Raw genomic sequence first — 16,329 nt, 5'->3', positions numbered from 1 at the left:
CACTGTCGGCGCCGTGCGCGCCCACACCGCTCCTCCACGTTGCGCATGTACACATTTAACCTTGTAACGACGCTATAAAAATAAACAATTAAAATGATAGAATTTGAAAAATTCAAATATTAGGTTGCAAATGAATAAAATCATGACTAGTTCCAGATTCTTAATATCATAATTCACAATAAAATGAAAAGTGTTTTAAGAACGAATTTAAAAACTCCAAAGCAATACTCATATGTATTAAAGGCAACATTTCAATTTACAATTATCGTATTTACACACTTAATACCTTTTTACACGCACTGTTATGGAAAATAGTCTAATCGAGAACAGTTCTGTTATAATATTTTCAACTCTAAAACGCTACTACAAAGTCACGTCACTCGGCCGCGCGTAGTCAGCTGCTGCTTAGCTTGCCGTTTCGCGTCGCGCTTCTTGTCCGCTTTCAATGTTTTCCGTTTTATTTAGTTATTTCTGTGATGCAAACCTATTTCTTAACTAAAATTAACATTGTTAGTTTATTGTGAATAAAACTGTGCAAAGTTACTGTGATATCGGTCCCCGGACAAGGAATTGAACGAGGTAAACGCCTTAATATTTTTGTTTGTCGCGAACATAACCTCTCCGACACTGTGCTGACATCACGTATGATGCTCATTTTAAACATGTTTCGCTATTATGTGAATAGAAAATTTGAATGAAATGAAAGCTAGCAACGTACCATTATTATAAAAAAGCTATTTTGAAGTTCGCATACAATTATTACCTATTAAAAATCCAGTAGTTGTAACAGGATACTTGTGTTTGTCCTGAGGTTATACATTTTGCACAAACCCCATGTTTTTGACAATATTATGGTATAAAACAATGTAATGATTAAATAAATGTACCAATTTTATCGACTACTTCACCTTTATTCATTTTCATCTACAGTTTAAGGAAATTTAGGGTTAAAATTGTTGTTGAAGTGAATCACCATGACAATGAACAATGCTGACTTGATAAACCATATCGTTAATTCTCGTTTGATGTCCATAGGGGGCAGTAGTTGTACTAAATAAAGTTCTAAAGTTGTTTCGAAAATGTTTTGTTACAGTGATATTGAAATTTTCTTTTGCTCTACTTAATAACAATGTTTAAATCACCGACACAATAACGATCCTTCGGTGCCAATTCAAACTGATTCGGATCGGCCCAGATATTGAATTTTTTTTTTTTTTGTGTCAGCAACCTGTGTATCGGTGCGATTTATAGATGAATACCGAATGAAAACTGGTCTACTCATAACCAAACAAATTGATGGAATCTGTTGATTTATTTAACTTTTTTATGTTCAAGTACAAATAATATTATAGACTACACTTCAATAAAGTATCTATTTTTTATATTATTTTAAATCAAACTTATGGAGAAAAATACAAGTTGTTGGTTTTAGTAATTTCTACTGTTATGTATTTTAATACCAATTTATTCCTTTTATAACCTACGTATGTCCGTGTGATTTTGAATTTTTGGAAGAAAGATATTTTAAAATAAAAAACGTGCCATTTGCTGCAGTATTTCGGACTAGAGAATAAAGTAGCAATAATAATATAATTGGGCGCGTCTTAATGGATTCGCATATCCTTGGCCGTAACTCGTTGTCGAGGTTAGTCGTTTGCGATTATTGGTTTTATGTCCTATCTACAAGCTCCTTCTTGCCTACGCGCATTTCGCACAAATTATTTAGAGCAGTTAACCGCCAGAGTCAGGATGGAGTATGAGTTCAGGTATTATTATCGAAAACGTTAGGTCAATGCTGGTTGTTTAAAATTGCCGCTCAAAGTAACTGCTACGGCTGATACTTGACGTCATACGTGGCTAAATAAACGATAGCTAAGCAAATACACAGGAATAACATCATCCTCTCTTATTTTTTATTAAACATTTTGTACAGTTTGGTATTAAATATTGATGGAATGATTATATTTATTGCGAAACATTCATTGTAGTTAATTAGGAAATTTTAATTATTACTTTACGGTAATAATTTCTTATTACTGTTTATACTGATTATTGCCACTACATAAATAGTGAATAATTCTTCGTATTTTTTCCGCCAGCACTAAAAAACCCCAGAATACCTAGTCTTGTCATAAAATTCGTGTAATGCATGTATTCTTTGAATTTATGTATCATTAATTTCTCGCAGCCGATTTTGTTGACGTGATGGAAGCAGGAAGCCGAGTTTATGGAAATGTATTTATGAAAAATCAAACAGTCGTTTTCGCATTTTGTGGGTTGAATTTGATTTTTTTAGCTTATGAAATGAAAGCCCCTTCCTTTTTGCTCTGTAAAATAAATGAATTATTAATTAAATTGTTTTTCATTCGAAGCGGCACCGATTTTGATTGCATGTTCTAGAAAATGTTCATTATTTTCCTAGGTTTATTTCCGAATAGCGTGGGATGGTTGCACGTTTTTCGAGCAATAATACGTACGTGTTGAATGAATAATACCAAAATAATATTAATGTAGTAGAATCTAAGGTAGTCCACACTGCTATTGGCATCACCCTAATTATTGACACTGTTTTTAAAGCCCAGAAAATATTATACCTAGTCTTGCCATAAATACTGAGATAGAGGAAAAAAAATCTATTGCAAATAACATTTATTACTTTTACAGTGTGTTAGTTTAATACATAAATATAAAACAATTTAAAGTATAAAAAGCTTATTCGAAGTGGTCTCCATTGACTGCAATACAGTCCTTTAAACGTTGAGGCCAGTTATCAATAGAAGACGCACTCTTTCCATGGGAAAAATTTTCACTGCCAATCGTACGGATTGTTTTAGGGACTCCAAATTATCACGGCGTTTAGAGCAAGCCGTATTCTCTAAAACTGACCATAAATCATAATCCAGCGGATTAAGATCGGGACTAGACGACGGGCAGTCTTCAGCACTGATAAAGTCCGGAACGTTCGTTTCCAACCAAGACTGCGTAGACCGATCTTTATGACCTGGCGCCGAGTCTTGCTGGAAGGACCATTCTTGATTATTGAACATGGTGTTGTTAAGGGGCTTCACTACCTTCTCAAGAATGGTATCTTGATACACTTGTGCCGATGTTTTGATACCTTTTTCACAAAAGTATGGCCCAGTCACTCCTTCATAGCGAATACCCCACCAAACCATCACAGAAGTGGGATAGTGCCCACGTTACACTCTGTCGACTAATTGGGAAGCTTCCTTAGAGCTTTGAGCATAAATACGGTCATTTTGTTTGTTAAAATGTTGCTCAATTGTAAAAAAAATCTCATCCGTAAACAAAACTTTTCTATGACTTCCCTTTGCGTACCGCTTCAGTAGTTGTTTCGATTTTACCACCCTATTCTCTTTTAAATTATCAGTTAAGAAATGACCAGTCCGTCTCTTATAGACTGCAAGTCCTAAGTCATCTTTTAAAATACGCGACATGGTTCTAGGTGCTATCTTCATCTCCCGAGATAAAATCTTTTGCTTTCGGACAGGATTTCTTTGAATTCTTTTCCTTACTGCTTTGACCACCTTTTTCGTACGAACACTTCCATACCTACTTTGTGTAATGCAATCACAGCGATTCGGTTCTCTTTATCACCCCTCTCCATTTTAATATCGCAAAATATTGTACAATGTATTAGCGCCAAAATGAGAAAACTCAATGAGAAATCATATAAAAATGACAGATTCCAAATTCAAATGTAATATTTTGTTTATTTTTAATTGTAACAGTATTTATGACCAGACTAAGTATATGGGTCAATTTCAAATGTCCAAATAGTATTTTTAACGATAAACCAAAAATTTAGTTGTATCGAATCGAACTTATAGTAATCCGCACGAGTCGTGAGCTCTCGACAAAGGGGGGGGGGGCGTCTGCGCATCGTACACTTAGGGTAAAAATAAATGGATCACTCATGTAAGTATTACCTTTTTTATAATTAAATTAACTTCGTTCAATTTGGGTTTAAAAATGTATTAGAAATTTTATAATAGTTTTAGCCCGGGGTTTCGCTTGTATTATAGTAAGAAATAACCCTATTTTAACCGACTTCCAAATGGCTATCAATTCATCCCGGTTTTTTTCTATAGATCAGATATGTTGTCGAGTTTTAACCGCTAATTTGCTTTTCTCGTACTTTTGCTACTAAATGTTCATGTATCCACAGTACATTATTCATAAGAAGTTGGTGCCTGGACGAAATACATGAAGTTGATAAAAAATGTATGGTTAATAAACCTAGCTAATACACTTAATATAAATTTAATAAAATTGCACGAAAGTGTAGTTTGCTGCAGTGATGCGCGTGCACAACACAGGAAACCAAGCACAACTGACGGTTTGTGACGCAAGGGACGATCCAGTCACGTAATCGATATGGGCGGCGCCACCCCCGTTCTTGCCTCGTTCCCCCAAACAGACCCAAAAATGCACTTATGTGCACATCAAGGTCAGATCTCACGATTCGTGCCGATTACTGTACCATATTGTTACATACGCCCACGAATAGACACATCCGTCCTAATTTAACACTAATAAGGCTCAATCTTCCTGAAACTATGCATAAGTTGTCCATAGCAACAATACAGATGAGACCGCTGGTGACCGTTGTACTCTTCACATTAAAGGACTATCGTGATTAAGCTCCAAATTTATAGAGCTAGTTATTAATGCCCAGCTCCTAGGAAAATAAATATTACTGATCAACAACTGACTCTATGGTTTTATAGCTGTCGATATTATTTTGCTTATCTAGAAAATGTTGTTAGTGCGATGTTGTTTTTACCGTATTACTTGTATTCTATGATAATTAGCGCTAAGTGGGTCTCCTCGGAGACTGGACAGATTTCTTACAGATCACTTTGTCAGTATACGAAAATTGATAAATATATTATACTAACAGACCCGGTCACACGTTGCTGTGGCTAAGGTTTTTGTTTCTAAATAACATGCGGCCGGCTATGCTAATACCAAAAATTGACAAAGTAAGAACCATTGGATTTCACTGTATTGCATTTATTACGAAATAAGTTTCACTTATACTTTAGCCTCAGCAACACGTGGTGTTTATGCCATTAAATTGTAGCTTATGTGAAACGTTGGTATTTTTAACACAGCGCCATCTATGAGATATTAATGTCAGACAGTATTACAATTGTCTGTAAAAACTAATTTAAAGCGCCATCTCTTTTAGACTTATGAAACTTATAATTAATAACAAAAATCAACATAAGAAATCATTTTATTGTTAACTAATAAATATTGCGACCATTAATCGAAATAAAAACCATCCTATCTTTCAAGTTGGATCAAACTGCACATGATGTGCAAATTTAATTTAAAATCGGTTAAGTAGTTCAGGAGACCATCGCGGACAAACAACGTGACACGTGATTTATATACCTAGTCAGGTCATAAATTCTGTCACATGTTCAGTGTAAAATAATTGAAACAAGTTTATTCATTATGTAACCATTCATATACCAAAATAAACTTAACAAAACATAGATTCTTATGACACTAAAGTTTATTCAAAATGACCTCCGTGATTTTGAATACAGGCCTTCAATCTGCGCGACCAGTCGTCTATCGCAGCACGAACGAGGTCCATGTCAATATCGGCGGCTGCCTTAATCAAGGATGTCTTGAGTGACTCCAAATTGGGATGAGGCTTTGAGCACGCCTTTTCCTCCAAGTGTTGCCATATCTTGTAATCTAACGGATTCAAATCTGGACTGGAGGAGGGCCAGTCTTCGTGCCGGATGAAGTCGATTTCACGCGCCGCCAGCCAGTCTTGTGTGCTCTTCGCTCTATGAGCTGGCGCCGAATCTTGTTGGAATACCCAGTGCCTGTTATTGAACATGGTATGAGAAACAGGTTCCACAAGGTTCGTCAGGACTGTATTTTGATACACAACTGCATTCGTTTTTACACCTTTCTCACAAAAATGTACCTCTGTTAAGCCCCAATAAGAAACTCCCAACCATACCACGAGCGAGGATGGAAAATGACCTCGTTGGACACGCGGAATACGGTTGCTCGCTTCTTCACTACTGTGTGCGTACACCTTATCATTTTGTTTGTTGTAGCTCTCTTCTACGGTAAAAATTTTTTCATCCGAAAAAAGAATTTCCCGATATTTTTTTCCCGCGTACCGCTTCAACAAAGCGCGGCATCTCTTCAGTCTCAGGTCCATTAGACGAGCATTCAAACGATGTCCTGTTTTTCTTCGATATGCCCGAAGCCCTAAGTCTTCATTTAACACCCTTTTCACCGTGGTTCTGCTTAACCCCATCTGAAGGGCCAACAGTTTCTGCTTACGTTTGGGATTTCTTTGAATTCGCGCCTTCACAGCTTTTATCACTGCTGGAGTCCTAACAGACCGAGGGAGACCACTTCTTGTCCTGTCATCTACACTAGAGTCTTCATTGTATCGTTTGATGTTACGTTAAACGAATCTTTTGGTTATATTAAAATTTTTCAGTATGTTAAAAATTTGAATTGGCGCGTAACCGCAACGATGCAACGCAATAACTGCAACACGGTCTTCTTTAAGCATCCACTCCATATTTAAAAATGAGTAAAATTCTAAAAGTATACATTTTTATTTTCATGAACAATTCGAAATTCGAATTCATTAAACTTTTTTGTGGCCAGCATTCTAAAAGAAAAGTTTTTACTGTGTGACAATACTTATGACCTGACTAGGTATATTAAGATTAATATTTTTCGTAAAATAGCACGACCAAACGTCAAGTGCCAGTACACAAAGTAGTGATTTCTAAAACAACTTCATCCAAATGACTAAAAGCGTAACGTTTGTAAATGCCGACTTTTGTCGAAATTGTTCGTCTCGCCGGCCATATTCTGTTTAATGTCGCAATATTGTGAGCGTCGACGGCTGCCGCGGCCGGTCGCATGCATTTACATACATTATTGCGGACGATACACATGCATGCACCTAGCTCCGAATGTGTATGCGCTGCGAATTAACTGTAATTGAGCCATTCGGACAGTGGCGAGTCGAGCCACCCATCGCCTTCATAGTTTTGCTCCTCTGACAACAGTAATTCTGTATGCTCAATAAAAAATATTCAATTTTTAAGTGTTTGTATTAGATACCAAAACGGAAACATCACAAACGTACAAAACGTATAGATAAAGTTTATTAGAAAACTTAAGTTACCTGCCAAAATTTCGTCGTGACGGTTTCCCCTACTATTAGGTCATCTGTTATTATTATTATTATCTACGATGCGCGAGGCATGCGGCGCCAGCGCCACGTGGCCGGGACAATTCTATAATTAGTGACATGCATATTTAAAAAAAAACGGTGTCTCATTTATACATTTTTATTAATCGTTAAGATGAAAACCACTTATAATCGCAATCAGTTCAGAAAATTTTATAGAAAAGTTCAGCGGACTAATGCTATAAGTTGACTTTCTCTATCAACCGTGCTACGACTGTTACTAGCATTTAAACTAGTAAGGTCCAACAGCATCCAAAGTAGTATAGGTTGGTTTATCAGAACGTGCTTCGAAGGTGGTTTGCTCCTGTATTGCCGTTATGAATCATATCCAGTTAGTTTCGGATGACACAGAACTAAACCAAGCCCAGCTTTCAGCTAAGCGACGGGCTTAGCGCGAAACGAAACTCTACATTACTTTCTGAAACCCCTCTAAACGACGGCGCAACCTATGCCGTCGGAACTTTCGCTGCGTCGGAACTTTCGCTGCGTCGAAACCGATTTGTGCGACGAAGACATACCACCATCCCTCCCATGAGGGTTAGACCACGAGCGGGTGCTCGCCCTTCTGAACCAAACCTTTTGGTACGATTCGTCAGCAAACACTGCATTAGTAATGATCGGTCATATTAAATAAAATAAAATGTGATCTTATTACAAAGGAAACGTGTACTCCGTTTGCAGATCGTGGGGTAGAGCCTGCTAACCCATTGACACTACTGAGTTTCTCGCCGGATCTTCTCAGCGGGTCGCGATTCTGAGCCGGTGGTAGATTCCGCGAATCACTGCTCTTCCTAGGGCTAGTGTTAGCAAACACTCTCAGGTTGAGCCCGTAAGCTCACCTAATCGTTCGGGCGTTGCTGGAATAGCCATTTAGGCTACCAGTAGGAACGGCAATCTAAGATGAATGCTCAATACTTTACTTTTTTTTTTATTGCCCTTGTAGGCAGACGAGCTTACGGCCCACCTGATGGTGAGAGGTTACCGTCGCCCATGGACTTCAGCAATGCCAGGGGCAGAGCCAAGCCGCTGCCTACCTACCGTTTCTTGGCTCAGTATGTCAACTGGCCAAGAAGGGTCATTGGAATGTTCTTGCGTCTCAAACTGTAGAAGATTCGCATCGAGCTTAGTGTATTGATTAATTTGCTTTGAAACTTTCGAAATAGAAGGAATCCCATAAAAATCCAAGGAAAGGTTTGCAAGGATTTTTTTTAAATATGTATGTACAATGGAAAGAGCCATGCTCGGAGTTTCTCTGAAGGATAAAATCCGGAATGAGATTATTCGACAGAGAACTAAAGTCATCGACATAGCTCAAAGAGTCAACAAGCTGAAGTGGCAGTGGGCTGGCCATATATGCCGTAGGACTGACGATCGCTGGAGCAGACGGGTTCTGGAGTGGAGACCGCGCAGCGGAAGACGTAACGTGGGACCCCCCTGGCTAGATGGTGCGATGACCTCCGCACGGTGGCCGGCAAGAAGTGGATGAGGAGAACTGCAGACCGGGCTCAGTGGTGTAGATTGGGAGAGGCCTATGTCCAGCAGTGGACGACTATGGGCTGTTGATGATGATGATGTATGTACAATTTAAACCCACCCAGTCCTAACTGAAACACCGACGAGACAATAAACACCTACTGTTTATTCCGGAAATATGTACGGTTGCGGAATATTTGTTGAGCAATAATTAATAATTTTTAAATAAAAAATTTACCTACCCGCGAGGCACATCCAGCACTAAATTTCATTTCGTAAAAGTATTGAAAATATAGGTTGCTAAATTTATTGGATGATGATTTTTGGCGAGATCGCTCTTTGTGAGTGTTGAAAACGAAAAACCCATCCTTACGCACTGGGATATCTATCTTCACCCCTTCTAGAGAAACAAACAGGGGCGTCGGAATTTTGTTATTAGCGTTTCTGGGGTGGTAGGTGCTTCTAACGTCGCACACCTGACTGATTGATAGCACTTCTTTCCACCTCGGGTCGAGCTTGTAATCGAGCCATTAATAAAGTTTACTGCCTCCAAGTTTATCCTGTGGACTCGTTATTTGCTTAATGGTCTGGCAAACGGCTCGAGTACGAGTCACCTGTGATGGTCCGTCCGTTCGAAGACTTATTATAATTATTTGGTGATCATATCGTTCCTTAACAAATTTTAGATTAATTTGCTTTAATGCGTGTTAATAATGAAATCATATATGTATCTTGTAAAAATATTATGCAATTTAACCACTAAGAATGAACTATTGCTGTTATAATATGAAAATAAAATGTGTGTTGTCGTGGGACACCGGATAGGAACGAAGTTCCTTTTTATAAAAGTGGTATTAGATTAATTTTGAGTTCTATTCGAGGTATAAAGAAAATAATTATTCGGGTATAATTTTTTTATTATGATTTGTTATTGATAAAAAAAATGTTATTTTTTGTACCTACGTTATTACAAACTTAAGTCGTACACTGTGTGTATTACTAATAAAAATCTTACGTTAGGTACGGACGTTTTTTCCCGGTTAGGGTACCCCTCTGCATCATCCCATAAGGAACTTCGTTCCAAAAAACGAATCTGATAGAATTATCTTTAAGCAAAACGAAGCCGTTTAATTGAATCAACATAGTCTAGATAGAGTTTGCAATTGTTTGTTTTCCAAATTATCTGACAGAGGCTCGGGCTAATGTCACTCGACGCTTGACAAAGCGAATGTTGGTACTCTCGGAGCGGCTTTACTCGCAGCTATGTCAACACAAACGGCAAAAAGGTTGACGTGAAAAGTAATAAAAGTTATACTTTGTTGCTAATGTGGTATAAAGTTACACAATTTAATTTATCTAAAACAGAAAACGTGTTTTCGTGTAAAATATAGAAAATTGTTTTTTTTTTTGTATATTTGAAACTAGCAACCCGCCCTCGCTTCGTTTCTGAAACTGTAATTTATTATTGATTGCTCCACTATTTAATGGATGTTATTATACATACAAACTTTCCTCTCCAATTACTATATCTTTTAAAAAAAAACCGCGTCAAAATCCGTTGCGTAATTTTAAAGATTTAAGCATACATAGGGATATAGGGACAGAGAAAGGGACTTTGTTTTATACTATGTAGTGATAATGGATCTTAAGATTATCGTTAGCTTATGTATTGCCCATTCATTTTGCAACAATCGTGTATTCTAATAATTAAGTTTTTTTTTATTGGCCTTTGTAAGCAGACGAGCATACGGCCCACCTGATGGTGAGTGGTTATCGTCGCCCATGGCATTTCAGCAATGCCAGGGGCAGAGTCAGGCCGCTTGCCTACCAAGTAACCTACCTACCGAACCTAATACAAATTCGTGTTCAGTTCTGCTAATCATTCTTTTCTTGACAAAGTTTGTAATTTTATTGAATACTTTATAAATTTACGCCATTATATACAGAAGTCACCTTAAATTATGGGCCTTAGTTCATTAAAGTCAACTGATAGAGGGAGAGTGTCGGTCTCCGTCAGTCGGCACTCGACTCGGAGAGGCTTAACTTGACAGAATGTAAACGACGAAAAGACGAGGGGGCTTGTCGTCGTAAAAAAGGGCAAAGCAATAATTGCGGTGGTGTGCGGGGCCGTTGCCGTCACATCAGCGCACGAGAGCTCGGCAGTTCCTTCCGCCCGCCCTGATTGAAAGTTGACATTGAACGGCGCGGGGTGGCACCAGGTACGGCCCTCTCTATTTTTGACCCCGCGACCTATCGCTTCGGCGATCGACCTCGGCAAGAACTTGCTGTTTTAATCGAGGGAACGTCCCGTACCGTTTGCAAATGCGCACTAAACTAATATTACCTATTCCAACTGAAATTAACGTCGTACATTTTCAACTTAAAAATCCGCGTCGTTCACAAAAGTCATAATTTAAATGAAACGTAAATTAGACAGCTGTTCCCAAAAAAAAAGTTTTATAGTGAATATTTTCGTTGTTAGGAATTGTCATTTTCACCAGCAGAAAAATATATTAGTAGGATCTTACGTTTTTAATTACACTGTCATTAGTGAAGTAGATTATTTCATCAAAAATACCGATGACCTGATCATCTTTTGACCATCTAAGCTAATTGAAAAGACTATTGGACAATTCAACATTAGAAAGCTCAGATATGGTATCAATGTTTTTTATGTTGAAATCCAAATCCGAATTAAGACGATGTTGACACCGCAGCCAAGGGCCACTTGAATTGGGTCAACGCCTACCAACAAAAGGTGCGGCGACAGATAAGCGGCGCTTTCCCGACGCCCAGCCGCCACACTGTCCCCCTAAAACAATGAGAAATAAAATATATCACAATAATTTACGTTTACCGCGATATTTTTCTCATATGTACCAATATATAGATAATCATTAGGCTTCGTTTACTCGGCGCCCTTTAATGTGTTTGCACGCCCGACAATTTGATACCACGCCTGTTTGCATTGTTGCCATTTTGCCTTCCCGATTAGGGTCGCATTCGAGCTCCATATTTATTAGAGCGTAGGACTTGCTACACGACTTTCATTTTATACGGTTACAATGTACGCTTTTAAAATATGTTAAAGACATATATTTTTGTTTGATCTAACCTGTCAAGGCATTAAAGACGTGCAACAAAAATAAAATTGAATAGTAAAAACGGGAAACGATTTTTGGAAATCATCTACCAAGAAATGCACTTGCGCTGTTTAATGGCAGGGGCTACACATAGAGAGCTTGCGGGCGGAAGGACGTGTCACTCACGGAACGCTGACGTCCGCCTGCTTTCAGGCGAGCACCAGCCGAGTTTCCGACCTGGCCTCTGACACTGTCACTATTCAGCATCGCAACACACCGAACTCGTAACGTTGCCATCTAACACTGAAGTAATTACGTTTTCAAACGCGTCACAGTAATTTGAGCGAAATTAATTTCAGTGACGGAAGATTAACCGTTTCGTTTCTGATGAGTCATGATTATGTTAATTTTATGTAAAACACCATTAAAAAAGGCTGAACGAGCTGCAAAGCGTCTCATCTTATCTCTTAGACTCGAATACACTTCTCAAGTTTTGCTGAATGATTTAAATGCGATATTTATAAATTTGAATTGTGCGCATAAAGCAAATCGATGCCTCCAATGAACACTACGCTAACTCCAAATTCGTAGATTTACAGGAGGAGCGTTTAAACGAAAAAAGTTGATAAAATCTTTATTATTGCAGATATATTTATGGTTTTTTTTTGTGTAACTAGCTGATTTACTCTTGCTTCGAACCCCATCAATAATGATTAATTGTAATATTTTTAACATGGTGAAGCGATTTGCGTGAAAAACGAAAATTTCAAATTTTTGAGTTAGAGTAGTGTTTGTTCATTGGAGGCATCGAAATGAAAACAAAAGCTTCTAAACGTTTTCAATTAAGAACTATCGCAAAGTTACAAATTGCAATAAATTAAAGGGTAAAACAATGGACGTGTCACCGAAGGGACTGTAGTAGCTATAATCATTAACTAAAATGTGATGTGGGACGGATACAAGCTGACGTTCATTCCCGAGACCTTTCGACGTAGGTCTTACATGCTCGTGACCAGTAGCTATTGAAAATTTGTTCAAATAAATACCAAGCCAAAGTTGATCAAGAGACTTATTTAAATGCTAAAAAAGTGCGAATTATAAAAGTAGAACTAGCAAATTAATCTTAAAAAAACATATACATGCTACATTAATTTGGTAAAAACTTCGATTTTGACTTTTTTTTTTGACATAACATTACAAATAAACCTGATTATGATAAGAGCATTGAAATTAGCTACAAACTGCCGCAGCTGTTAAAGACGAATTTTAAAGACAAGGAAATAACGAAAAATGGGTAGTTACGAAAAGTCTCATTATCTCTCTCTTGCATTACCGCACGCAATAGCGGTGACATCATAAACCATCAAATTTATTACTTTTGTTATGACAATTACCAACAGATTTAAAATTACTCCAGCTTAGTCATTTCTCCAATCCAATTTACAATATTCATGCCGTCTAGATATTAGCTCACTGATTACAAAAGTGAACTGTTGTACTTTTTTAGCGTTTTAATTTCTAGCTTTTAGAAATTAAAATGTAAAAAATGTGTAGTTACGAAAAGTCTCATTATGTCTCTCTTGCATTACCGCACGCAATAGCGGTGACATCAAAACCATCAAATTTATTTATTTTTGTTATGACAATTACCACCAGATTTAAAATTACTCCGGCTTAGTCATTTCTCCAATCCAATTTACAATATTCATGCCGCCTAGATATTAGCTCACTGATTACAAAAGTGAACTGTTGTACTTTTTTAGCGTTTTAATTTCTAGTTTTTAGAAATTAAAATGTAAAAAAAGTAGGCACTTTATACAGAAAAATTAAACCGGTAGAGATAGTGTAAATCGGATCGCGTGATGCCCTAGCTACGTCGTAGATTAAATTAATGTGCCCATATTTACACAGAAAACTTTAAAAAAGAACCTAGCTAGTTGTTTAGCCGTTACGGTCTGTAAAACAGGAGCCGCGGTGCTTCGGTTAGATTTATTAATACTGTTTGGTATTAAGTTACGAAGATCCGAATTCTGTTTGTGGTGTTTTGTTTTATTTTATTTTTAGCACGCTTTTATTAGCTTGATGTGTACCTATCTATCTACTACATATAAAATAGGTCTTTACCTATGAAGTTGCCGTTTTATAGTACTGGCGCAATTTATGTATTGCTGTTAATAAATTCAAAATTAATCTATATATATAAAAATTAATTGCTGTTCGTTAGTCTCGCTAAAACTCGAGAACGGCTGAACCGATTTGACTAATTTTGGTCTTGAATTATTTGTGAAAGTCCGGAGAAGGTTTAAAAGGTAGATAAATATGAAAATGCTCGCAATTAAATAAAAATAACAATTTTGTTTTTCCTTTGATGTGTCCCCCGTTGGACCGATTCCTTTTGTTTGTTTTAAGTTTATTTTATACAAAAGTTTAGGTTTTTTATTTATCGATTGAGGTACTATAAAGTCTGCCGGGTCAGCTAGTTTCATTATAAAAATATGGAGTCATAACCTGAAATTTAGTAATTTGTTTATTGATTACTGTTTTATTCTCACTAAATTTATGTCTTTTTCATCAACATGTAGGAACACGGTCAAAATATGAGTATTTATGGAATACTAGCTCCGTCGCGGTAGCAATGCCGCACATTACATTAGTGACGTGTAAAGAGTGAACATTAAAAACGATCGCACGACTCGTTAATGGTTTGAACGCTTCTGACATGGAAATTATGATCTAAAAAATTAACCTGTGGTCGCCCGAAAATTACAAGTCAACAACGACGAATCAAACGTTAAACATAATAATATATTAAATAGCGGAAACTGACGATACTCAATCCACCACTGAGCTAGCAGCAACTTTCAATATTAGCATCAAAACAATATTGGTCCATTTGCATTAAATAGGCAAGATAAAAAAAAAACTTGATAAGTGTGCACCGCACGAATTGGCTGATGACGAACGATTTTATTTATTTATTTTTTATTGTCCTTCTTAGCAGACGAGCCCACCTGATGGTCAGTGGTTACCGTCGCCCAAGGACTTCAGCAAAGCCGCTTCCTACCGCTGCTATACTAACTGTAATAATAACATACTTATATTAAGAAATCCGAAGAGCAAATTCATTCAATACTTAGTAGACACGGTTACTACGTATATGGGGATATAATATAAATTTAACCACATGGGCCGAGAGCTCGTGCACCTATCCAATACAATAATAATAACTTTAATGTGGTCGGTTCATCTTAACGAATACATTGTGTTTAATATATTCTTAAAGGAGAGAGGCGTAAAGACACTGAACTCAACGTTTTATGCTTCAAACCGCGTATTCGCTTCACGGTTGGATTAACAAAGGGTAAATTAATTTAGACAGACATTAACTAAACAACGTATTGCTTGCATGCTATTGCATACTAGTGAGCAGCATTTTGGTGGAATAAGTACTAACATTAGAGGCTAGTAGTCCGAGGTTCCCCTAAAATCTCATTTTGATTAACAACATATAAATCGCGACTACGGCATCCCCTAGATTATCGATTAACGAATGTTAACTAGCATTTATCGAAAAACCTCGCACCAACTCAAATTCGTGTACGTTTGTTGATTTCAATCGATGATAGTATACCGGAAACCTCGCATGAAGTACACAAACTGAACACACAATACCTAAGCTGATGATCTTGAGAGACCATATCAGAGTCACCGGGCTAGTAGGTGAGCTCACGGAGCTCAAACCTGACGCTGTTGCTAACACGAACCCTAACAAAAGCCGTGCTTCGCAAAATCTTGCACGACGCGTGGACTTCCCAAGATTTGAATAAAATCGTCTAAAACCTGCAAATACATATAATTCATTAAAAATTATGAGCAGTTAAAATATTTTATCTCATATATTTCTCAAAACCCCTTCAGTCATTATCTATAATAAATTTATATATGTATAGTAAAAAAAATATACAAAAACATGCTTTACTAGCAAGCCGAAATACAAATTCGTATATTAAGTATAAGTCTTTTTTTGGACCGACCTCGGTATCGATACTAGTGCAGATTCTCAAGCTAATCAGAATTATTAATGTTAGTGAAAATTAACTTAAAAGATTCCGTTAGGTTTTTTAGGTGTTTTATTAAAAACAGTGTAAAAATTTTGAGTTCTACTGATATTTAAGTAGGTGACACATAGACTAAAATTGGTAATTACTATTGTAACCATGTAAGATTTATAACTTTGACATTTGAATGATTACAAGTATAATCTGCAATCAAGTATGTCTGCACTATAAATTACAAATGACATGTTGAATATCTACATGCTAATAGAATTAAGTTAGCTTTAAAAAACACTCAATGTGAATTGATTTCAATAATTTGAATGCTACATTTTAAACATGTCTACGTGAAAACTTGAAATCACAAGGCGATTCAAAATTTAAGTATCATTAGATTTTTTAGTATTTAATGAAATAATAATAGTATACTATGCGTTATTCATGA

At 36.9% G+C, this 16,329-nt stretch overlaps 1 protein-coding gene across 30 annotated transcripts in view; it reads left to right on the top strand.

Moving 5' to 3' along the window:
* Window positions 1-16,329, top strand: part of LOC101735337 (protein muscleblind) — a 276,923-nt gene that overhangs the window by 153,287 nt on the left and 107,307 nt on the right. For 11 of the 30 annotated variants that reach the window (XM_062668136.1, XM_062668134.1, XM_062668131.1 and 8 more), the window contains exon 1: window positions 390-579. The exons of 8 other annotated variants lie outside the window; for them this stretch is intronic. The gene's annotated coding sequence lies outside the window, so the exon portion shown is untranslated. Of the gene's footprint in view, window positions 1-359; window positions 580-16,329 lie in introns of those variants that run through there. 11 more of the 30 variants (XM_062668161.1, XM_062668164.1, XM_062668153.1 and 8 more) reach the window with 4 other exon arrangements.

This window comes from Bombyx mori, chromosome 4 (assembly GCF_030269925.1).
Source record: "Bombyx mori chromosome 4, ASM3026992v2".
In the NCBI taxonomy this organism is placed as follows: Eukaryota; Metazoa; Arthropoda; class Insecta; order Lepidoptera; family Bombycidae; genus Bombyx; species Bombyx mori.
This window is presented reverse-complemented; position numbering and strand designations above follow the sequence as displayed.